This window comes from Nycticebus coucang, chromosome 10 (assembly GCF_027406575.1).
Source record: "Nycticebus coucang isolate mNycCou1 chromosome 10, mNycCou1.pri, whole genome shotgun sequence".
NCBI classification, from domain to species: Eukaryota; Metazoa; Chordata; class Mammalia; order Primates; family Lorisidae; genus Nycticebus; species Nycticebus coucang.
This window is the reverse complement of record NC_069789.1, coordinates 97354891-97381543: the sequence shown is the minus strand read 5'-3', so window position 1 is coordinate 97381543 and position 26653 is coordinate 97354891.

Here is a 26653-nt window from a genome sequence, read left to right as displayed (position 1 = left end):
TAACTGAGATAACAGAAAACAAAACAAAAAATTGTGTCGAATTAGTGTTTTCAAATTTTTCTGATGTTGAGGCTTACTACATAAAAATAAGAACTTTCCAACCCTTTCCCTTGAATATTCTGATTTGGGGGTTGGGGTAGGACCTTGGAAATGTTCACTTTAAAAAATGATATCATAATTGTTTCTTATATTTATAGAAGTTTGGTAAACAAATGGAATCAACAATATCGGTTTGGTATTCTTGTCTGCTTGGCCGTCACGTGTGTCTACCATCTGTGTATCCATGACATGTGTGGCTACTAATGGTGCTGTAATACCACCTTAGCAGCAGAAGAGAAGCTTACTCTTCTGAATGTTGGTGAATGAAGGAAGGAAAAGGGAAAGAGAAAGTGTGGGGGAGGGACAAAAGAAGGAAGGAAAAATGAAGAACAAAGGAAGGATCCTAACTGAGAAGTTCCTCAGTCTATCTTCTCTTGCTGTCTCACTGCAGAATCACAGGACTTATCTACCTTTAAACCATGGAGAATGGAATCACCATGTTTGGCCTTGGCTATTCAGGATTTACCATACAGCTGGGGACAGTTCAACTTTTTCTAAGCACGCATCTTCACCAAGTGGATGGACACCCAAATAAGAAAGAATGATAGGGGATTTAGTAGGAAAACAATGGTGTCTCTCTCACAAGTATGGTAATCAATCGTAACAATAATTTAACCAGTGAAGGCAAAATTAGAATTAAGTAATTAAAACTAATAGGGAATAGCTAACAACTTATCAAGTATTTATCATGTAAAAGACACTGTGTCCTAAAGAATTTATGTGGACTAAGATATTTAAGCCTTACAACATACTGTGATGCAAGTGATGTTATTTTAGTCCCACCTTTTGGATAAAGAAACTGAAGCAGTGACGTCAATTAGTTTAGGCAGCTATGAAATGACTGATTTAGGATTTGAGCCCTAGCATTTTGGGCTCCAAAACTGCCCTCTAAATTATACTATATTCCACACAAACATATAGAAAAAATGTACCTCATAAATACAAACAGAGCTTGTGTGAAAATGGGTGAAATTGGTTTTGTGCCTGGTTGTGTTGTTAATTCTGTCCCCGACACAAGTGCAAATGAAGCACCTTTCTCTGCAAAAAATGATACCAGAAGCTGGGGGATTTTAAGAATGAGTAAGTGATACAAGTCCCCTGAGAAAGTTTAAGATCTGTTGGAGCAATAGGAATACAATCAATTAATTGTAATAGAAAATAAGGTAGACCATAGCAAGTACTAAACAAAACACAAGGATTACATGTTAGACTGAAGATAAAAAAGCAGTTAACTCCTGGGCAGTGCCTATGGCTCAAAGGAGTAGGGCAGCGGCTTCATATGCTGGAGGTGGCGGGTTCAAACTGGCCCCAGCACAAAAAGAAAAAAAGAAAAAAGTAGTTAACTCCTATTGGATGGCTCAAAGACTTACCAAATATAGAAAGATTTCATTAAGTATGGATGTAATGGTGGTGGGGTTGGGGGGGGGTAGGGAACATTCCAGGATGGGAAAAAATGAGGTGCACTCAGAATGGAGTGCATGTTATGTTGTATTCTTTGAATAAACTGGTGTGGTTAGAGGTATGCTGAAAAGCGAGACCATGAAGATACTAAAATTTAAAGGAGAAACCACGTCGTATGTGAAGTTTACCTCTCTGTGTAGAGAGCCACCATTATTAGATAATGTCATTATTAGTACAATGGGTGATTTACTTTGACTCTCAATTCCTGTCTTTTGATAATACACAAGGAAGGCTGTTCTGTTCATTCCACAACTTAAATAATTCATCTCCCTTCTGGAGAGGTCATTTGAATCTTTTTCTTAAACATTTGGGCCATATCAAAATATGTCTTATAGTCATTATGCTATTACTGAGTGACTGTTTAGTCTTTTCAACTGGAGTAGAATTTCACAGAAGATGAGGATTATATTTTCAAGCATTTTTGCCATCACCTTTGATGCCTGATGTGGTTTTGTTTATACATATTGTATGCAATAATGATGCACTTTAGTATAATTTCCTATAGGAATTCCTAGACCTTTAGGTATCACTTTTACAGGTTGTTTGAAAGTGTCTCTTAGCTTTTACTGGAACAGTTACCTGTGTGGGAGTCCCACTTCATATGAGATGACTTATCTGCCACTTGTTCCATTTCCCTCTAAATGTGGGTAAGCCAGATAGCCAGAAAGACTTGCTGGCCTCTCACTGACAACTTAGGGCATCTTTCAGAGCTTCAGATGTCTCCTTGCCTGACTCTCTCAAGAGTTTACTTGATCTGCTTCCATTCTGACATCTGTTGCCTTGAGGAGTCTGCTTGGGGGAATCCATTCTGTGGGCAAAACTGGCTATGCATTGCTTCCCAGGACAGGGGTTTCTCTGCAACCCTCCCTGGTTATTTTCATGCCAGGCAACTCCAGCCTCCAGTCAAGTCTTGTGCACTTGACTAATGCTTTCTCATCAGCCCTGTGTTTAAATTAATGAGGAATTGTTCCTCTCAGATACTTGATACCATTACTCCTCATCCTATGAATTTGACTTGTCAAATTTTTTTCAGAATAAAAATCTGTGAGATGGCCATTACTGACCCACCAATCATGACAAAAAAAAAAAAAAAAAAAAAAAAAAGACATTCTAGAACCTAGGGTCCTCCTCATTGGGTCGTTCTTGTCTGTCAGGCCTTACGCAACAAGGTCTTCACAGACATTCAAAAAGTAAATCTCATTGCAAAGCTCCTGACAACCCATAAAATTGTTCTATATTTACAGTAAACATTCTCTCTCACTTATTTCATACCTGGAATTTATTTCAAATTAGTTCCACACTGTAAGCTAGTTGGGGATTATTAGGATAAAATCTTCCAAGTATAAATTCCTTATGCTCATTTTCCTAGATATTTAAGGGAATATCCATCTGCTGTTTACTATCATATTGTCAATATCTAACAGTGCTTGGAAATAGGTAGGTCAGGAATACAGCGATCTAAATTTAATTTATTTCCCCTGCTCAGGATTCTGTGATAGTCATTACTAATTCTGGAGAGTTTGTACTGGCCTCTCAACATTGCTCCAGGAAACTTGCCTGAACTCGTGGAGTTGCCATGCAAAGTGAAGCCTGTTTACCATTCTCATAGTTAGCACTCAATGAATATTTCCTTAATGATGAAAGAATATTCTTCCCTGTGCATGACCCCTTCAGTATCATCTCTGACAGACTGCCATTCTGCTTTTATTTAAAGAATAAAAGAAGAATCTTCTTCTTCACACAATGAAGAACATGTTATTTCATAAGATAGGCTCTCCAGCTATGACACAAAAGTTTGTTATATTTAGCAAAATATTGCCTTTGCTAATTTATTAATCTGTTTTTACATATACTAAAAACCAATTTGTTTGCAATTAGTTACTGCTTCCATATAGATTGGTCCCTATTCAGATACTATCCCATAAGGGGCAGCCTTATGTTTTTCTTGATTAGTTCTTTAATAGCCCTCATGATCTACTCACTCAACTTAATTTTCTTTCTTTAATAACATGACAATGAAAACTTTTCAGTGACAACTGCTAAGAATTTGTTTCACACATGTAGGTGTGTAAAAGTGTGTACTATGTAAAATAAAAACATCATGAAATAAGATACATAGCTATTCAAAACTATGATATTGATAACAAATATCATGAAGCTCTAGTATTAAATATCTAAAATCTTCACACTGTGTTTTGGTTAAGTATTCAGCCAAGGATGTGTTGGTGTTATGTTTCTGCACAGATTCTAATCTTGATTTTCTTCTTTTTTCACCTTAGTTATTAGTGTCACCTAGTTGTCAATTTTAGGCCAACCATCTCCTATTTCTGAGGTGCTGAGTATTGTAAATACTCAGTCTCTGCAATTGCTCCATGTGCTGTCCTATGGACCAGGTGCCCTAACTACATGGAATTCATCAAACGCATTTCCAGGGATAATGCATTCCCTGTTTCTTTTTGTCATTGCTGTTGTACAGTTCTGCATAACCTTCTTTAGGATCTGAAAAGGCTATTATAAGAGAGAGGTTTTGTAGAAATTCCCATCTTCATGTGAAGGCAAGAAATTCTTCTGTGATAAAAACCACCTGGAAGACTCACATATTAATCCAGAGGGTTTTCCTGTTTGTTTTCTTTCTCTTAGTAAAAATGGTCCTACTGAAACTAACTCCCTATGTTGGATACTAAGGCGAGTGAGCACGGCTGGAGCTGTAATATTCAAACTTGTTTCACACTCCTGTGAGGAGGTTCTATGCTCTCCCTCTATCAGTGTGCTCTCACTGGAGTTGTCCCTTCTCACCTACATGGTGTAGCTAATGGGACAGGCAGGGATATTTGCCTATTCTTTGTTAAAAGGAATCTTAAAATAATTTAACCTCTGTTCAGCACTTAGTGAAAGTCAGAGCCTGGGAGCCCAAACTTTCAGCTTCATAGTCCATTGATTTATCTCTATTATTTGTTTGAATGTATAATTAGGTAAACTCCTTTCTGCCTTGACCTATAAACACTCCAGCTCCAAAGAATGGAAGAAGGAGTTCCAGTGAGCCAACCCTCACTCACAGGTGAGAAAGAAGCTGATTTCCTTTTCTAAAACCAAGCAGAGTTAGTCTCTATATCTTTCTGATGTTTAAAACTGTGAAGACAAAAATAAACTCAGCCTTATCTTTTTATAGTGAAGGGGAGTCTAGACAGCAGGTGAAGTTGGAGGTGAGGGAAAAGGCACACGAATGCATGTAACCAGACATTTGCCAGAACTGTTCCAATTGTACATTTCCCTACTGGATTTAATGATCATTCTCTTTCATTGGATCAGGCAGATATGGAGTTATTACCCATAGAATGTTATTTCTTAATGTTTTATCTCTCAAAGGCATGCATTTTGGAAATAAGATCTTACTCCTCCAGGGAAGTCAGGATCTCAGTTGTTTTGCAACAAAACAAAGTGATGTCTGCATTAATGAGCAGCCTGTCTTCTAAACAGCTCAGAGAACTTTCCTTGAGTGAATTTTTTTCTCTTTCAACACCCTGGTGAGATGACAGGTGGCAAACACTATTAATCCCATTTTGCAGATGAAGAAATACTGCTAATCCTCTATTTCTATTTGAAGAACGTGACATGCCCTGGAGTATGTGTCAGTTTATACATCTGTCTGGTTCTACCGAACATCTGAGAAATATTATCTATGAGTTCTGAGTTCCTCTTTTTCCTGCAGTTTTTAATTTGTCATTTACATCTTTGAATTTCTGAAGATTGCTAAATTTAGATGCAAAATGTCATGGTCTAAAAAGAAATAACTATTTTGAAGTTAGGGCACTTTCTCATTGTCTGAAATATTTAGCAATAAAAGATGTGAACTTGTATTAGAAGAACGTTATCTGGAAGACAATTAGAATATTATGTTTAAATAACAGTGAGGGGATCCATGAAGACGCTGGCAAATGCTGGAACCGTGAAAGCTCAAAAGGAATTAATACCTCATTCCTCTACACTGGTGTTAGCAATGAGCAATGGTGCCTCAAATTGGGTCTAGACAATGTGGGCCAATAGGAATAACAATGAAATGCAATCATGCTTAAGTTCTCAGAAACCATTGGAAGGGTTCTAGAATGAGAATCAGAAATTTGACATTTGGCATAGCTTGTACGTGGCAGCTACAACTTTAAATGAATAACAGTTGAATGAATAATACTGTCCTTGCCATTGTGTTGGGTGTCATTCATTATCTTATTACAGGAGAACAATGGGAAGAGCTGCAGCTGATACTATGATCTCCACAAGGTCTTTGCAGTCTTTTAAGCCTTGTGTCTCAACCCATTACCACACAGCTGTAGTCGAACAGCGTGGACAGAGGAAGCAATAATGAAATAGCCTTGGATATTTCTACTCTGTGTCCGGGGGGATTGTAATATGCTGAAAATATTCTCAGAAAACTCATTTTGCTTTATTTTAAATACCAAATAGATGCCTAGAGAATAATGTAGGTGTACTTTAACTTCAAAATGATGTGGGAACACGGTATTGGATTAGAAGTGAACTTTTAGAATGGTTCACTTGGATTATTTTGTCATTTTCTTGCTGATTCTCCCTTTAATCCATTCTTATTTGCTGCAAATGCATTATTTCTAAAATAAGAATTGTGTTACTTTCTGGTTTTATAAAATAAGGATCTAATATCACTCCATTACCTACAGGATAAAATGGCCAACTTTTTGCTTAATGTCTAAAAAAGCATTTCAAAGTTGTTCACAACTGGCCCCCAGAGTACTTGTAAGTCTTTCTCTAACATCAGCCATGTACAATGCATGATTCAGTCACATTCAGCCAAACTGGAGCATAGCTGGAACTTTCACATCTTTTTTCCTTTGTGGCTATTTTCTCTCTCCTTTTTCCTCTTCCTCTTTTTTGAAACATGGTCTTCTTGAGCTGTAGTTCTTATACCATAAAAGTCACTTATATAAAATGTACAATTCAATAGCTTTTAATATACTCACAGAGTTGTGCAATCATTTAACACAGCATAATTTTACAACAATTTCAGGCTCCCCAAAGAAACTATGTAATCATTAACAATCATTCTCCAATCCCTTCCAATTCCCCCCCTACTCCCAACACCCCGCCCTACACAACCACTGATCTTTCCGTCTCTCTAGATTTTTCTATTCTGGATGTTTAATATCAATGGGATTACACAACATATGCAGTTTCCTTCATTTAGCATAATATTTTAAATGCTTTATTCTTCTTTCTAATGTTTAGATAATGTTGTGAATATATCAGCATTGTATTCCTTTTTATGGCCAAATAATATTCCATTGTATGGATATACCAATATTTGCTTAATAATTTGTCAATTGATTCACATATAAATTGCTTTTGCTTATTGTCTATTATGAATAACTAATAAGGCTTCTAAGAGCATTCACATAAAATATTTTTGCATAGATGTATACTTTAATTTCTCCTGAATATATACTGGAAGTAGAATTTCTGAGTCATACATAAACCCTGTTTACACTTTCTCGGGCACTGTCAAACTGTTTTCCAAAGCACCAGCATCATTTAATGTTCCCACCAGCAATGTATGGGGACTCTGATTTTTCTGTACCTTGGCAACACTTGCTATTGTCTGACTGTGATTGTAATATTTCTATTGAATATTAAGGGGCAACTCATTGTGATTTTTATTTGTATTTTTCTAGTAACATGAATGACTTTTCATGTGCTTATTGGCCAATTAAATGTTTTCTTTGAGGGGTATCTGTTCTTACTCTTAACCATGTTTAAACTGGGTTATTTATCTTTTTGTTGTTGAGTTATAGAGACCCTTTAAATTCTGCATACAATACACTCTTCAGCTATGTGATTTTTTGATACACTTCTACTTTGTAAGTTGTCTTTTCACCTTTCTGATAGTATTATTTGAACCAGGGAACTTTACTTTGATCAATTCATTTTAAATTTTGATTTTATTGCTTGCACTTTTGGTGGTGTATCTAAGATGAATTATTACAACCAAAGTCATAGAGATGTGTTATGGTTCTTCTCAGGTTTTTATAGTTGTAACTCTTACATTTGATTCTGAAATCATTTCTGTATTACATAGGGTGTGAGGCAGGAATTCATTAATTAATTAGTTTATTTATTTATTTTACAGGTATAAATTCAATTGTGTCAGCCTCATTTGTTGAAAAAAAAAACTATTCTTTCTCTCACTGAATTGTCTGGCATCTTGGTTGAAAATTAATTGACCATAATATGAAAGTTTAATTTGGAACTATCAATTATATTCTATTGATTTATATTTCAATATACACTACATTGATTACAATAGCTTTGTTAATTTTTGAGTGAAGTGTGAGTATCTTAACTTTGTTCTTCTTTTTCAAGATCACTTTACCTCTTCTGGGCCCCTTTTATGTCTGTATAAGCTTTAGGATAACTTCATCAATTTTTCAAAAATCCATCTGGGATTTAGATTGTAATTTTGTTGAGTCAGTAGATGTCTTTAGAGAGTATTGTCATCTTAGCAATATTAAGATGTCAGATCCATGCACATGAAATGTTTTTGTATTCATTTATATCTTCATTCTTTCAACAATGTTTTGAGGTTTTCATAAAAAGTGTTGGACTTCTTTTGTTAAATTTATTCCTATGTAATTTATTTGTTTTCATGCTACTGTAAATAGAACTGTTTTCATAACTTTATTTTTGCATTGCTTATTGTTAGTGTGTAAAATTAGATAGATTGATGTGAATTGATTTTGCTCCTAAATATTAACATATTTATTAATTCTAACATTGAAAAATTTTCCCTTAGTATTTTCTATACACTAGATCATGTCACCTACAAATAGATAAAATTTTCCTCTTCAACCTAGATGCATTTAATTTCTCTTTCTGGCCTAATTATCCTGTTTAGAACATGGTATGATGTTGAACAGAAATACTAAGAGTGCACATCCTTGTCATCTTCCTGTTCTTGAAAGAAAGTAATTAGGTTTCTTTCTTTCTTTTTTTTTTAAATTGAGTATAATGTTAGCTGTAGGGCAAATTCCTGGGCTCAAGTGATCCTCCTGCCTTAGTCTCCCCAGGAGCTAGGACTTGTACAGGTGTGTGCCACCATGCCTGGATAATTTTTAAAAAATGTTTTGTAGAGACAGGACTTTCTATACTGTTCAGGCTAATGTCAAGCTCCTGACCTTGAGCAATTCTTTCATGTCGGCCTCCCAAATTTCTTGGAATACGAGTGTAAGCCACCAAGCTCTGCCTCCATTCTATTCTTCACTGTTTTCTTCTTTCTGAAAGATTTGGGTTTCATTTGGTTTTCTTTTTCCTAGTTTCTTAAGATGGAAGTTTAGGTTACCAACAAAAGACTTCTCCTATTTTTTTTTAATTAGACATTCCAGCTATACATTTCCCTGTAAGCACTGCTTTAGGTATATCCCATGTATTCATTTATCACAAAGTATTTTTAAATTTTCTTTCTGATTTCTTCTTTGAATTTTTGGGTATATAGAATTGTACTGTTTTATTTTAGCAAATATTTGTTTGCTAATATTTTAATGTTGTGACCAGAGCCCATACTTTGTATGAATTAAATTCATATATCTTTGGAATTTACTGAAGTTTATTTTATGGCCTAGCATATGCTCTGGAGAATATTCATTGTGCAAATCAGAAAAATGTGTATTCTGCTGTTTTTGGCCAGAGGCTCTAGATGTCAGTTAGGCCTAATTGATTTATACATGTAGTATTGCTTAATATTCTATTTCCTTATCCTTTGCCTTGTGTTCTATACATTATTAAAAGTGAGGTCTGAATCTTTCTAATTCTAATCTCCCTTCAATTCTGTCTGTGTTTGCTTCATGTATTTTGGGTTTATGTTGCTATGTCAATATATATTTATAATTGTTCTAGAATATTCCAATTTGTCAACTTACTTATCATTATAAAATGCTTCTCTTTATCTATATTAATTTTTTTCTGTTGTAAAGTTTATTTTGTGTGATATTAGCATAGCTACTTCAACTTTCTTTTTTTTTATTGTTGGGAATTCATTGAGGGTACACAGAAGCAGGTTACATTGATTGCTTTTGTTAGATAAGGACCTCTTATTATTTCAGCTTTTTTAAGGTTGCTGTTTATGTGGTATATCTTTTTTCATTCTTTTACTTTGAAACTCTTTGTATCTTCAAGTCTAATGTGTGTCGTCTGTAAAAATCATAACGTATCTTGTTTTCTTTATCAGTCTAACAACCTTCATTTTGATTGGGTTATTAAATTGTTTTAGTATTGATACAGTTTTATTTACACCTGCTAACTTGCTATGTGTCTCATGTATACTTTGTTTCTCTTTTCCTTACTGTCTGCCTCCTTTTACATTAATTAGATATAGTACAACATTTTAATTCCTTTAATAATTTTTAAAAGTTTTTTAGGGTAGTTGCTCTGTCTTTCAGCATACATCTTAAGTCATCAATAACTACTTTAGATTTATATTAACTTAATTCTAGTGTGATTTAGAAACATAATTATAACCTGGTTCTTTGTACCCTCAATGAATCCCCAACAATTAAAAAAAAGAAACACAATTCTTTCATTTTTGCACTATTAATGTTATACATGGTTTGTCTATATATGTTGGAAGCCTCTCATACATTATTATGATTATTATATATATAATATATATTTTTTTTTTTTTTTTGCAGTTTTTGGCCAGGGCTGGGTTTGAACCCGCCACCTCCTGCATATGGGGCCGGCACCCTACCCCTTTGAGCCACAGGCACTGCTGATTATAATGCGTATTTTATCTTTTAAAGAAGCTGAAAGAAGAAAAGTAATCAAGTGTGTGTTGGTAGAGTGTTATATCAGCATATTTACAATTTTTTGTTCTTTGTATTCAGACTATGGATTTGAGATACCATTCATTGTCATTTTCTTACTTTAATACAGCTTATTCCATCCTATTTTTTTGCCAACATATGATATTTTTCTATGTCACAGGTCCAAACAATGCAATTATATGCACATTGCTTTATGTTATTACTCCTTAAAGAAGAGGGAAAAAATGAGAATAATCTTTCTGTTACAGTGTCATTAATAAGCATTTACATAATTACCTATTTCAGTATTCTTGATTTTTAAAATAAGTGTGTCACTTATTTTCAATCTTAACTACTTCCTTTATTATTTATTTTTTTCAGTGAGTAAATTGTGTCTTTTTTTTTAATTAAGTCATACATACATAGATCATGAATATATTTATGCCTTTGTGGGATTCAATGTGTTGATTACTTGTACAAATTGGAGTGCTTACATCCTACTAATTAACATAGCATTTACTTCATTTACTTAATCACAGTGTTAAGCCATTTGTGTTCAATACTTGACAGGTTTGACTTGTTCCTTTGCAATATGCTCCATATGTGTGGTCCCACCATTAACCCTCCTTCTACTGAACCACCTCCCCCCCTTCCCATCCTCCTCCTCTTCCCTCCTTTATCCTGGGCTATAGTTGTGATTCATCTCACATATGAAAGTGTGAGTGATTATAAATTGGTTTTATAGTACTACTGAGTATATTGGATATATATTTTTTTTCATTTCTGAGATACTTTACTACGAAGAATAAAGAAGAACAAGCTGAAGTTTCCAGCTTCATCCATGTAAATATAAAAGAGGTAAAGTCTCCATCTTTTTTAATGCTGCATAGTATTCCATGGTATAAATATACCATAATTTATTAATCCATTCATGGGTTGATGGGCACTTGGGCTTCTTCCAAGACTTGGCAATTATGGATTGAGCTGCAATGGACAATCTTGTGCAAGTATCTTTGTTGCCAAATGATTTTTGGTCTTTTGTATATATATACGTAGTAGAGGAATTACAGGATCAAATGGCAGGTCTATATTTAGGTCTCTGAGTGTTCTCTAAACTTCTTTCCAAAAGGAACATACTAGCTTGCATTCCCACTAGCAGGGCAGATGTGTTCCCTTTTCTCCACATCTACGCCAAGATCTGTAGTTTTGGGATTTTTGTGATGTTGGCTACTCTTACTGGGATTAGATAATACCTCAAAGTGGTTTTGGTATGCATTTCTATGATGATTGAAGATGATGAGCATTTTTTCATGTGTCTATAGGCCATGAATCTGTCTTCTTCAGAGAAGCTTCTATTCATGCCCACAATGAAATGGGATCACTTGTTTGTTTCTTATTAATAAGTTTGAGTTCTCTTGGATTCTGGTTATTTGACCTTTGTCTAAAATATAACCTGCAAAAATCCTCTCCCACTCTGAGGGCTGTCTACTTGCTTTACCTACTGTGTTCTTGGCAGTGCAGAAGATTTTCAGTTTGATCAGATCCCAATAATGTATTTGTAATGTTACTTCAATTGCCCAGGGGGTCCTCCTCATAAAGTATTCTCCCAGGCCAATTTTTTCAAGTGTTTCCCCTGCACTCTCTCCAAGAATTTTTATAATTTCACGTCTTAAGTTTAAGTCCTTTAACTAGTGAGAGTCAATTTTTGTTAGAGGAGAAAGGTGTGGGTCCAGTTTCAGTCTTCTACAAGTCTCCAGCCAGTTCACCCAGCACCATTTGTTAAATAGGTAATTTTTCCCAACTATAAGAAATCTCCCCAAAAAGAAAAGCCCGGGACCAGATGACTTCACATCAGAATTCTACCAAACCTTTAAAGAGGAACTGGTACCTGTATTACTTAACCTTTTCCAAAACAGAAAAAGAAGGAATACTCCCCAACACATTCTATGAAGCAAATATCTCCAAACCAGAAAAAGACCCAACGAGAAAAGAAAATTATAGACCAATATCTCTAATGAACATTGATGCAAAAATATTCAATAAGATCCTAGCAAACAGAATCCAGCAACACATCAAACAAATTATACATCATTACCAGGATCCCAGGATCCCAAGAATGGTTCAATACATGTAAATCTATAAATATAATGCATCACCTAAACAAATTAAAAAACAAAGACGATGTGACTCTCTCAATTGATGCAGAAAAAGCTTTTGATAATATCCAGCATCCTTTCTTGATCAGAATGCTTAAGAAAATAGGTATAGAAGGAACATTTCTTAACTGATAGAGGCCATCTACAGCAAACCCACAGACAATATTGCATTGAATGGAGTAAAATTGAAATCATTTCCACTCAGATCAGAAACCAGGCAGGGATGCCTACTGTCTCCACAGCTTTTTAACATTGTAATGGAAGTCTTAGTCACCACAATCAGGCAAGAGAAGACAATCAAGGGGATCCAAATAGGATCAGAGGAGATCAAACTGTCACTCTTCACAGATGATATGATTGTATATCTGGAAAACCCCAGGGACTCAACTACAAAAATTCTTTATTATTTCTTCATGTAAATCTGCTAGCAACAAATTCTCTTCTTTCATCTGACCATATTTTTGCCTTCTTTTTTCAAAAATATTTTTACTGCATATAGATTTTCTGGTTGATGTCTGTTTCTGATGAAAAGCACCTGTTAATCTTATTGAGGATCCTTGGACTGATGAATCATTTTTCTCTTGATGCTTTTAAGATTTTTGTTTGTCTTTCAACATTTTTTCCTTTGACATGTTTGATTTTGAATTCATTCATGTGTATTATTCTTGGAATTTGTTGAGCTATTTGATTGTGTAGATTAATGCCTTCTTCTAATTATGAACATTTTCATAATTTTTCCTCAACTTTTTATTTCTTTGTCTCTTTTATCCCTGATACTTCCATTATGCAAATGTTGGTGCACTTGATGGGGCTCTGCATTTCTTTGATGCCCTCTTATCTATTTGCTCTCTGTTCTGCAGGTTTCATAGTCTCTATTAATCTATCTTCAAGTTCATTGCCTTTTTATTCTTCCATCTGCACTTTAGTGCATTTTTTAATTTTAGTTATTTTACTTTTCACTTTCAAAATGCCCATGTGGTTCTTTTAAATAATTTCCAGTTCTTTATTGATATTTTCTGTGTGATGAGCTATTGTCATCCTTTTCACTAATCACCAATTCTTTTTTTTTGTTTTGTTCAAAAAAATTTTTTTATCATTGGGGATTCATTGAGGGTTACACTGATTGCAATTTGTTAGGTAAAGTCCCTCTTGCCCCCAAAAGGTGTGGCACACACCAAAGCCCCACCCACTCCCTCCTTCCCTCTCTCTGCTCTTCCTTTACCCACCCCTCCCTCCTTCTTTCTCTCTCTGCTCTCCCCCTCCCCCAACCCCCACTGTGACCTTAATTGTCATTAATTGTCCTCATATCAAAATTAAGTACATAGGATTCATGCTTCTCCATTCTTGTGATGCTTTACTATGAATAATGTCTTCCATGTCCATCCAGGTTAATACGAAGGATGTAAAGTCTCCAGTTTTTTTTAAATGGCTGAATAATATTCCATGGTGTACATATACCACAGCTTGTTAATCCATTCCTGGGTTGGTGGGCATTTAGGCTGCCACATTTTGTTGATTGTAAAGTGAGCTGCAATGAACAGTCTAGTACAAGTGTCCTTATGATAAAAAGGATTTTTTTCCTTTTGGGTAGATGCCCAGGAATGGGATTGCAGGATCAAATGGGAGGTCTAGCTTGAGTGCTGTGAGGTTTCTAATACAACCTTCCAAAAAGGTTGTATTAGTTTACAGTCCCACCAGCAGTGTAAAAGTGTTCCTTTCTCTCCACATCCACGCCAGCATCTGCAGTTTCGCGATTTTGTGATGTGAGCCATTCTTGCTGGGGTTAGATGGTATCTCAGGGTGGTTTTGATTTGCATTTCTCTAGTAGATAGGATGATGAACATTTTTTTCATGTTTGTTAGACATTCATCTGTCTTCTTTAGAGAAGGTTCTATTCATGTCTCTTGCCCATTGATATATGGGATTGTTGGCTTTTTTCATGTGGATTAATTTGAGTTCTCTATAGATCCTACTTATCAAGCTTTTGTCTGATTCAAAATATGCAAATATCTTTTCCCTTTGTGTAGATTGTTTATTTGTTTTGGTTGTTGTCTCCTTAGCTGTACAGAAGCTTTTCAGTTTAATTAAGTCCCATTTGTTTATTTTTGTTGTTGTTGCCGTTGCCATGGCAGTCTTCTTCATGAAGTCTTTCCTCAGACCAATATCTTCCAGCGTTTTTCCTATGCTTTCTATGAGGGTTTTTATTGTTTCATGCCTTAAATTTAAGTCCTTTATCCATCTTGAATCAATTTTTGTGAGTGGGGAAAGGTGTGGGTCCAGTTTCAGTCTTTTACATGTGGATATCCAGTTCTCCCAATACCATTTATAGAATAGGGAGTCTTTCTCCCAAGGTATGTTCTTGTTTGGTTTATCAAAGATTAGATGGTTGTAAGATGTCAGTTTCATTTCCTGTTTTTCTATTTGATTCCAAGTGTCTATGTCTCTTTTTGTGCCAGTATCATGCTATCTTGACCTCTATGGCTTTGTAGTACAGGCTAAAATCTGGTATGGTGATGGCCCCAGTTTTATTTTTATTACTAAGAACTGCCCTAGCTATGTGGGGTTCTTTCTGGTTCCATACAAAATGCAGAATCATTTTTTTCCAAATCTTGAAAGCATGATGTTGGTATTTTAATAGGAATGGCATTGAATAGGTAGATTGTTTTGGGAAGTATAGACATTTTAACAATATTGATTCTTCCCACCCATGAGCATGGTATGTTCTTCCATTTGTTAATATCCTCTGCTATTTTTCCTTTCTGAAGATTTCATAATTTTCTTTATAGAGGTCCTTCACCTCCTTCGGTAGGTATATTCCTAGGTATTTCATTTTCTTTGAAACTATGGCGAAGGGAGTTGTGTCCTAAATTAGCTTCTCATCTTGACTGTTATTGGCGTATACCAAGGCCACTGAATTGTGGACATTGATTTTATATCCTGAAACATACTATGTTTTTTGATGACTTCTAGGAGTCTTTGGGATTCTCTAAGTATAAGATCATGTTGTCGGCAAAAAGGGAGATTTTGACCTCCTCTGCTCCCATTTGGATTCCTTTTATTTCTTTGTCTTGCCTAATTGTATTGGCTAGAACTTCCAGCACTATGTTGAATAGTAAAGGTGACAGAGGACAACCTTGTCTGGTTCCAGTTGTAAGAGGAAAAGCTTTCAGTTTTACTCCATTCAGTAAAATATTAGCTGTGAGTTTGTCACAGATAGCTTCAATTAGTTTTAGAAATGTGCCACCTATGCCTATACTCTTCAGTGTTCTAATTAGAAAAGGATGCTGGATTTTATCAAATGCTTTTTCTGCATCTATTGAGAGGATCATATGGTCTTCATTTTTGCCTTTGTTAATATGGTGGACAACATTTATGAACTTGCGTATGTTAAACCAGCCTTGCACCCATGGGATGAAACCTACTTGATCATGATGTATGACTTTTTTGATGATAAGCTGTAATCTATTGGCTAGGATTTTGTTGAGAATTTTTGCATCTATATTCATGAGTGAAATTGGTCTGAAATTCTCTTTTTTGATTCGGTCTTTTCCTGGTTTTGGTATCAGGGTGATGTTTGCTTCAGAGAACATGTTGGGGAATATTCCTTCCTCCTCATTTTTTTGGAATAATTTTTGCAGTACAGGAATAAGCTCTTCCTTGAAGGTTTGATAGAATTCTGGTGTGAAGCCATCTGGACCAGGGCATTTTTTGGTTGGAAGCTTTTTTTATTGTTTCTTTAATCTCAGTGCTTGAAATTGTCCTTTTCAGGAGCTCTATTTCTTCCTAAGTCTAGGGAGAGGGTGTGATTCCAAATATTGATCCATTTCCTTCACATTGTCAAATTTCTGGGCATAGAGTTTCTGGTAGTATTCAGAGATGATCTCTTGTATCTCTGTGGGATCAGTTGTTATTTCCCCTTTATCATTTCTGATTGAGGTTACTAGAGATTTACTTTTCTATTTCTAGTTAGTCTGGCCAATGCTTTATCTATTTTATTTATTTTTTCAAAAAAACAACTCCTTGTTTCATTAATTTTCTGAATGATTCTTTTGTTTTCAATTTCATTGATCTCTGATTTGATTTTGGATATTTCTTTTCTTCTACTGAGTTTAGGCTTAGAGTGTTCTTCTTTTTCCAATTCCATAAGATGGCTTGTGAGTTTTTTGATGTGCTCTGTCTCTGTGTTTTGAATGTAGGCATCTAAAGCGATAAATTTTCCTCTCAAAACTGCTTTTGCAGTATCCCACAGGTTTGGTAGCTTGTGTCTTCATTGCTGTTATGCTCAAGGAAGTTAATGAGTTCCTATTTTATTTCTTCCTGCACCCATCTGTCATTAAACAGAGGGTTGTTTTTAATTTCCATGCCTTTGTGTGGGGTCAAACATTTTTGTTAGGGTTGAGTTCCACCTTTAGTGCCTTATGGTCTGAGAAGATACAAGGTAAAATTTAATTCTTTTTATTCTGTTGATATTTGTTTTGTGTTCCAGGATATGATCAGTTGTGGAGAATGTTCCATGGGGTGATGAGAAGAATGTATATTCTTTATCTTTGGGGTGGAGTGTTATATATGCGTCTATCAAGCATAGTTGTTCTAGGGCCTCATTTAAATCTCTTATATCTTCGTTTAATTTCTGTTTAGAGGATCTGTCCAGTTCTGTAAGAGGAGTGTTAAAGTCCCCTGTTATTATGGTATTATCAGATATCATATTGCTCAGACTGAGTAAGGTCTGTTTCAAGAATCTGGGAGCATTTAAATTGGGTGCATAAATATTTAGAATTGAAATGTCTTCTTGTTGTATTTTTCCCTTGACCAATATAAAGTGACCATCTTTGTCTTTTTTGACTTTAGTTGCTTTAGATCGCAACTCCTCTTTTCTTCTGAATTCCATTTGCCTAAAAAATTGTCTTCCAACCCTTGACTCAGAGTTTTAATTTGTCTTTTGAAGTTAGGTGTGTTTCCTGCAGACAGCAAATGGATGGCTTGTGTTTTTTTTTTTTTTTTTTTTTGGCCGTGGCTGGGTTTGAACCCACCACCTCCAGCATATGGGGCCAGCACCCTACTCCTTTGAGCCACAGGCACTGCCCATGGCTTGTGTTTTTTAATCCAGTCAGCCAATCTATGCCTCTTCAATGGGGAATTCAAGCCATTAACATTCATTGAGATAATTGATAAGTGTGATAGTATTCTATTCATTTTATTTTGTGAGAGTCCATTGCTTAGTTTTATCTTTTGCTTCAGTGTGGAAGTTAGGTTCTGTCCTTTAATTTCTGAATTCTTACTTTGCTGCTGATTCTTTTTGATGGTCAGTGTGTAGGACAGGTTGAAGTATTTCCTGTAGAGTTGGTCTTGTTGTGGCAAATTTCCTCAATGTTTGTATATCCATAAATGATTTGATTTCTCTGTCAATTTTAATGCTTACCTTAGCAGGATATAGAATTCTGGGCTGGAAATTGTTCTGTTTAAGTAGATTAAAGGTAGATGACCATTGTCTTCTTGCTTGGAAAGTTTCATTAGAGAAGTCCGCAGTCACTCTGATGGATTTGCCCCTGTAGGTCAACTGGTACTTACTCCTGGCAGCTTGCAGAATCTTTTCTTTTGGCTTGATTTTGGACAGATTCATCACAATGTGTCTTGGAGGAGCTCAGTTAGAGTTGAGGCAACCTGGGTTTCAATATCCCTCTGAAAGCAGTGTGTCAGAATCTTTGGTGATATTTGGGAAATTTTCATTTATAATATTCTCTAGTATGGCTTCCATTCTGCTGGGGCATTCTTCTTCCCCATCTGGGATTCCTGTAACTCATATGATGGAATGCTTCATAAAGTCCCATAATTCTGACAGTGAATGTTCTGCTTTCTCTCTCTTCTTTTCTGTCTCTGTAACTATCTTAGTTATCTCAAGAACTTTGTCCTCTACCTCTAAAATTCTTTCTTCTGAATGGTCTAACCTGTTGCTGATACATTCTATTGCATCTTTAAGTTCCCTAATTGAGTGCTTCAGTTCCTTCAGCTCCACTATATCTTTTCTATTTTGTTCATATCATTCATCTCTTATTTGGTTCTGTTTTTGGATTTCCTTTTGGTTATTTTCCACTTTATTAGCAGATTCCTTCATTGTTTCCATCATTTCCTTCATTGTTTTCCTCATGTGTATTCTATATTCCCTTTCTGTCATTCCTAACATTTCTTTATAGGTGGAATCCTCTGCAGTAGCTACCTCATGGTGCATTGGAGGGGTTGCTCTGGACTGGTTCTTCATGTTGCCTGGAGTTTTCTGCTGATTCTTCCTCATGAGTGATTTCTTTTATCTGTTTCCTTGCTCTAATTTTTCTTTCACTTCCTCTTGCTCTTTAAGTTCCCATGCCTGTGGACTAAGTTTTCGATGAGTCCTTTTGGTACAGAACCAGAAGGATGAGAAGATTGAACAGCAAGACATGATAAAAGAAAGAAAAAGAAAGAAGGAAGGAAAAGAAAATAGAGAAAGGAGAGGGGGTGGGTAAAAGGGAATTTGACAAAAAGAAAAGAGGCACAGAAAGAGGGAGACAGAGCAATATAGGTGTATAGTAGGGTACTTTGACACAACCTTAAAAAACACCCAACCTCTGGGGGTGCCCCGTTGTGTTGTTCCCTTGAGGTCAGCAGCCCTTTGCTAACCTGATCAGACACAGTACCCCACCTTTACCAAGTAGAGAGGAAAGACAAAAATGCTATAAATCAAACCAAAACAAGCAAAAAGAAAACTTGATGGGATAAAATTGGGTGAAAAAACAAATAATAGGGGTAGAAACACTAGCAAAAATGAAGTTCTAATTATTGAAAAAGGCAACAATGGGAAATTGTATTTAATCTGGAAAAATGGAGAAAGAAAAGAAAGATAAAAAAGAAAAGAAAAAATATGTACGGAAAAGGTTGAAATTAAAAAACAAAACAACAACAACAACAAAACAAACAAACAAACAACAATGAAAAGAAAGCAGTATATATATCTTGTTGAATATTGTCTGGGCAACAGGTGGTCTGGGCAACAGGGGTATGAGATGTTAATCACAATGCTGATACGACTGGAGGCCTCCATTGATTTCTCAAACCCTACAGGGTGGAGACCCTAAATCTCTCTTTAGCCCTCTTAAAAGGCACATTAAACTACTAAACTTGGCTAAGCAGAAGTTTTCCAGGAAAGTGCTTGTCACTGGGATCACTGCTGAAGTGGCTATCCACTTACCCAGTGTACCAAAACTGGTGTCACCCTGCCCCTAAGGGTTAAGGCTATAAGGTGGCTCAGTCCCTGCCTTTAGGCTGCTCAGTCAATAGATTACAAGCTCCCTCCTGATCCTTGCCCTGCGACCCTAAGGGTGGAGCTTGCCAGGCAGCTCTCTCACAATGGCTCCCTGCAGCCCACGGCTGAACACTATTAGCTCTGTCCGGCTCAGTGACTCAGTCTGTGGTCCTAGACAATGCCCAAAGTTCTCCACACTGCTACTGAAGCTCTCTCCAAGGCAGTTCAACTGAGTGCCAAGTCCATAAACACCAAAACAGTTCACAGGTAAGGCCTTTCCAGTTTGCAGTCTCGCTGCTGCTGTACTTACAGCTGCTGCTGGGATTAGATTGATCGAACACATGCAACCACTTGCCAGTTTTCCACTGTTTTTGTCCTCCTCTTGGGTCCCAGAAGTCTCTTGCTGACTCCCTGTGTCCTCAAAAGGATGATTATAGGCAGATACCTCCAGCCAGAGAAGCCTGGAATCTTATCTCCCCAGACTCACCATGCCCAGTTGCAGGGAAGCTGTTACTCGCCGCCATCTTGCTCTTACTCCTAATCACTAATTCTTATAACTTCGTTTCCTTTAGATGCTTAGACATATTTATGATAGTCATTTTAAAGTCTTTTCTGTTATGTCCAACTTCTCAATCCCTCAATGGCAATTGCTATTGTCTGTATTCTTTTCTTTTTTTGTTCCTTATGGATGAGTGGTAACTTTCTGGAGGGTTTTTTTTTTTCTGTTTTTTTTTTAGTCTATGACATTCCATTTTTTGTTGTGGAAAACTAGATATTATAGATAATATGTTTTAGGAACACTAAATAGTTATTTTTTTCTTCTTCTGAAGCTTTTTTGCTGTTGTCTGTTTGCTTGTTTGTTTTTTGGGACTAGTTCAGTGAAGTCTGCTTCCCCACAGTTTGCAGCCTCTGAAGTTGTTTCTCACAGTTTCCATACTTGGGTATGCACAAATGTTCCTGACCACCAGCAACATTTGTGGTTTAACTTTGCTCTTTTTGACTTTCTCCTTCTCTGGTATCTCTGTTAAAATCTGGTTGTTCTGGTATTATTGGCCTCACCTTTAGCAATTAGCTTGTCCTCATTGCTGTTATTGTTTTCAATATACTCCTCACCCTAACCCCAACCAAATCCAGTGGAAGCTTGAAGTCTGACCTTGGAAGGGACAGTCTTTGAGGTGTTTTCTGATGATTTCCAAGGCAGAGGCTCGCACTATGGAGTGGAAGATGGTGGCAGTTTTTGGAAAACTTGGTACTGACTGCCCTCCTGGATTTTATCTATAGCAGGAACCGTGTGTGTGTGTGTGTGTGTGTGTGTTGAGGGTAACTGGTGTTACCAACATGCTGCAGCCACCTCCAGGGAAAGTGGAATTTGCCAGTATTCATCATCTGCCAAATCTAACCAGAAAAGATCTGCTCTAAGATAACCAGGGAGATAAGAGCCACCGCTCTGTTCCTGAACCCATTGGAGCAGGTATTCTATAACCCAGAATTGAGCAGAAAAAGATGACTTTGCTCTTTACTACCTGCCATAGTGGGATCCTTCTTATGCCACATGTGTTTGAAGTGAGGATAGGATGAAACTTGGTAGCTCCTCAGCTTCCCTTCTACCATGGAGCTATAAAAAATAGTACCAATGCCTACCAAATGCCAAATTTACCCAGAATGACTTTGCAATTCAGGGAGCTGAGGAAGATGGGAACTAGCCCTTATCTGCTAAACCTGCTGAAACAATTCTCTTGCAAAGGATAGCTGTGGAGGATGGTGTAGAGCCTTTCTGGATGCTACAGCTTCCCACTGTTATTGCCAAGATCTCATAAATTTTAGTGAATTAATCCTGCTCCACCTGCTAATTTTGACCAGATGAATTGCTTCCCCTGAGGTTTTTCTGAGCAACATCACCACTATGGAAGTCTGATTTCCCATTTCTTTTATTTTTAATTCTCTCCTGAATCCTATCCACTTCCACACCTTGTAGAAAGCCAATATTTCTGATAAACTGTTACCCTTTCTATAGAATTATTTCTAATTAATAGATTAATTATATCTAATTAATTACTTGCTGCTCACTAATCATTCATAATGTACATTGAGACTGTATATGGAGCAGTTACTCCTGTAAAAGACTCCTAAGTGCTATAATAAACATAGTATGTGTTTTTGTATTCAAAGATTATATAGATTAGTAAGATAAAAATTTATATATGTGAATTATATACGTCACATATCTCAAATATATATGGTATTTATATATCAAATATATGTGATATATATACATATATCATAGTTATTACAAGTGAGAGTTTCTGGAATCAAGACTAATTAGAGTTTGTACCTTTATTCTACCACTTAATAGCTGTGTGATCTTCAGCAATTGTCTTAACCTTTTCTAACCTTTTCTCTCATCTAAAAAATGAGAATAATAATAGTGTCTCATAGGGTTGTGTAAGAATTAAGTAAAATAATAAAGTACCTACCACATTTTAATTACATAGTAGGGATATATACTTATTAATACTTCGTAAGTTGTTAACTATTATTATTAATAATAAAACAGTAAGTGATAAGAGAAAGAATTAAATTCTGTGCATATTCAAAAGCAAAAAGATATTCTAACTGGGAAGTTGTTGTGTAATCACATCTTCATTCTTTGAAGTCAAGATTTATGTTTAATTGTATTATCACAGACACTTAATAAAATGTTTGTTGAACTGAATTTAAACCAGTTGACATTATGTAGCTGATTTTATATTATATAGCATGTTTTACTATCTCCAGTCATCTTTTTTAATCACCTTGGGTATGTTCAAATATATTATTTAAGAGGAGAACTGATTTGCTTTGTTTTTAAAGAGAAACGAATAAATTTGTACGGAAACATACTAAAACGAGAATTTGGTTTTCCAGGTTCACGTCCATATACTACTAATAATTATGTGACATTGGCGAATTATTTCCATCTTCCTCATTTCTAACTTCCTCATTTGTTTGATGAACGTCATTCCCAACTTTAATATGCATCAGATACACCTGTAGAATTTATTAATATTAAATGTGCTTGGTCCCTGACTTCAGGTGCTCTAATTTTACTTCAAATCGAAGATGATTTGGTTTCCTTATATTTCCCTAAGTCAGACTTGAAAATACTCTGAAAAGGTAGATTCCATACTAACGAAAAACATTTGTGTTGACTGTAATTCCATCTCTTTTTCATCTTATTGACTCAATCATAATTTATCCGTGTTCTCATCTGTATTAAGGGTTTCTCTAAAGAGGCGTTGCCTCCATTGTTCAAATAATAGAACAATGGCACAGGCATCAGTAGGGATACAAATAATAGCTCTATTAATGTGGTAAGAACTTGGCTTGGTTTCTGCTTCCTTATTAACTACTTCGTCTTCAGACTTTGGGGCCAAATTTTGCATTGATGGGACTTGCAGGGCAGACATTAAAGCCTTGCCAACAGCAAGTGAGGTCACTGCTTTGCAGCTGTCAAACCTGGAAACCTTGGAGAAACCATAACCTAGAAGAGAAAGAGGACACAGGTGGTTGCACTTCTATTATATTAACTCCACTCATTTAAAAATCCAGACAAATGGGTGTCAGAAAATTTATTCTCCACCATTTGGGAGCATTGAGTACAGAATCCAAAGAAGCCTGAACTCAAATGGAAATCTATCTAGGGAAACAGAGACCAGGGAGTAACGTTCCCCTTAAAATTTATCTATCAGACCAGGAAGAGAGGGAAATCATATTTATGAAAAGTTATGTTGATATATTTTTAGGAAGTTACATTATGTGCCTTCAGAATTTCCATTTGTTAATTATTTTTATTAAGCTGATATATATGATATATATGTGTGTGTATATATATATATATACATAATAGAATATACCCTTATTTGGGTACAGTTCTGTGAAATACCTATTGTAGTGTAAACACCATCACAATCGTGATACAGAAGTTTTATTGGCCCTCAGAATCCTCTTGTGCCACTTTGAGTCACCCCCCAGCGTCTACAAACCACCGATGTTTATTCTTTCCTACATTTTTTCCTTTTCAAGAGTGTCATATACACGAAATTATGCAGTATGTAGTCTTTTGAGTCTCATTTATTTCACTTAACATATTTGTGATTTATTCCTATTGTGTGTATCTATATCTTATCTCAAGTAGTGTTTTACTACATATACACATGTGATGTTTTGCAATTTCTTTATTCTCTGGCTTAGCTGTTGATTCCTTTAATGGTGCTTTTCAAAGAGCAGCAGTTCATAATTTTAATGAAGGTCAATTTATCAAATTGTCTTTTATGGGTTATGCTTTCAGTGTGATGTCCATGGTATCTTTGCCTAACCCAATTTATTAAAGACTTTCTCCTATTGGTTTTATGTTTTACATTGAGGTTTATTATCTATTTTATGTTAACTTCTGTATAAGTCATGAGGTATGTGTGATGAACGAAAGATCTTTCCCCTCCACTCCCCCTTTCTCTTCCTCCCCTCATTCACATGTGGTCTGTCAGTTGTTACAGCACCATTTGTTTTTAAAGCCTATCATTTCTCTATTGAATTTCCTTTGCCCCTTTGTTGAAAATCGCTTGACTATCATATTAATACATATGTATGGGTCTATTTGCAGACCCTTTATGCTATTTCACTGATCTATAAGTTTATCTTTTACCAATTGTATCTACAATAATTATTGTAACTTCTAGTTAGTCTTGAAGTCCGTTTGGTGAGTTCCTAGACTTTTTCTTTTTTTTTTTTTTTGTAGAGACAGAGTTTCATTTTATTACCCTCGGGTAGAGTGCCGTGGTGTCACACAGCTCACAGCAACCTCCAACTCCTGGGCTTAGGCGATTCTCCTGCCTCAGCCTCCCGAGTAGCTGGGACTACAGGCGCCCACCACAACGCCTGGCTATTTTTTTGTTGCAGTTTGGCCGGGGCTGGGTTTGAACCCGCCACCCTCGGTATATGGGGCCGGCGCCCTGCTCACTGAGCCACATGACTTTTTCTGTTTCAAAGTTGTTTTGACTACTCTAATTTCTTTATCTTTCCTGAACTTTTTAGGAAGAATTGTCTATTTGTGTCAGAAATCCTCCTGACATTTTGAACAAAATAGTATTTGATCTGTAAATCAATTTTGGAAGATTCAAATATCATAATAATATTGGATCTTTTAACTCATGGGTAAAATATATTTGTCATTAGTTATATTTTCTTCATCACTGTTTTATTGTTTTCAACATACAACATTACACATATTTTGGTAGATTTATTTTTAGTATTTCACGTTTATGGTTGTAGTTGCAATTATTTTGTCTTTCAGATTTTTGATTTCCAATTGTGTATTGCTAGCATGTGGACATTTAATTAATTTTTGTTTATCAAATTTGCCTCCTATGATCTTGCTAAATTTACTTATTATTTCTAGGAGTTGTTTTTTAAAGATAAACATGCCTCTGCATATAGATACAGTCAGTGTTATTTCCTTTCCAAGCAGTTTGCTTTTAATTTATTTTTGCCTTTAAGCACTGTCTAGGATATATGTTCAGTGTTGAATAGTAGAGCTAAAATAGAGACCCTTGCACTGTTTCCAATCTTAGGAGGGTAGTGTTTTAGTCTTTTATCATTAAGTATGTTGGATGTGTGGGCGGCACCAGTGGCTCAGTGAGTAGGGTGCCGGTGGTGGGTGGCGGGTTTGAACCCAGCCCCGGCCCAACTGCAACAAAAAATACCCAGGCATTGTGGCGGGTGCCTGTGGTCCCAGCTACCTGTGAGGATGAGGCAAGAGAATCACCTAAGCCCAGGAGTTGGATGTTGCTGTGAGCTGTGACGCTATGGCAGTCTACTGAGGGCGACAAAGTGAGACACACACACAAAAAAAGTATGTTAGATGTGTCTTTGTCTGGTATGGCAACAAAGTACTGTTTGCATAGTAAGATGACCTGGGATATATTTCTTCCAACACTTGACATTATTACTTAAATTTTTGGTACAATTTGCCAGGGAAGTCACCCAGACCTGGAGATTTTCATACAAAATATCTTAACTATTAATTCAATTTATTTAATAGGCATAAAATCATTCAGATTATCTATTTCCTCTTAATTGAGTTTTGGTATATTGTGTCTCTGAAGGAATTGATCCATTTCATCAAAGTTGTTAAATATTTTTATTTTATTTTTATTTTTTGAGGAATATGACGGTACATGTGATTGGGTTACATTGTTCTCATTTGTAAGATAAAGTTTGAGTTGTAGTTGTGATCTTCACCCAGGAAGTGTGCCATCTGCCCATTTACCTGTACATTTTCCCTATTAGGTGGGAACTTACCAAACCCTCTCCTTTCCTCCCCCATTCTTGAATTTAATTGAGTTTTTTCTCCCATATCTGCATGTTGTTGTTTATCTACAAGTTTTAATTCGGTATGAAGTACATTGGATGCATGGTTTCTATTCTTGGGATACTTTACTTAGGATGAATATTCTCCAAATGCATTCAAGTTGTAGCAAAAGGAACAAAATCTCCATTTTTTTATGGCTGAATATTATTTCATGGCATACTTATACCACAGCTTATTAATCCATTCATGCATTGAAGGGCACTTGGGTTTTTTTCACATTTTTGTGATTGTAAATTGGGCTGCTATAAACATTCGAGGGCAAATTTGAGGGGACTGCAAACTAGTACAGTCTTTAAGAAAAGAAATAAGGAGAGTACTCAAAGAACTGAAAGTAGACCTTCCATTTGATCCTACAATCCCATTACTAGGTATCTACTTGAAAGAAAAAAAAAAGACATTTTATCATAAAGTTGTTAAATTTATGAACATAGAGTAACCA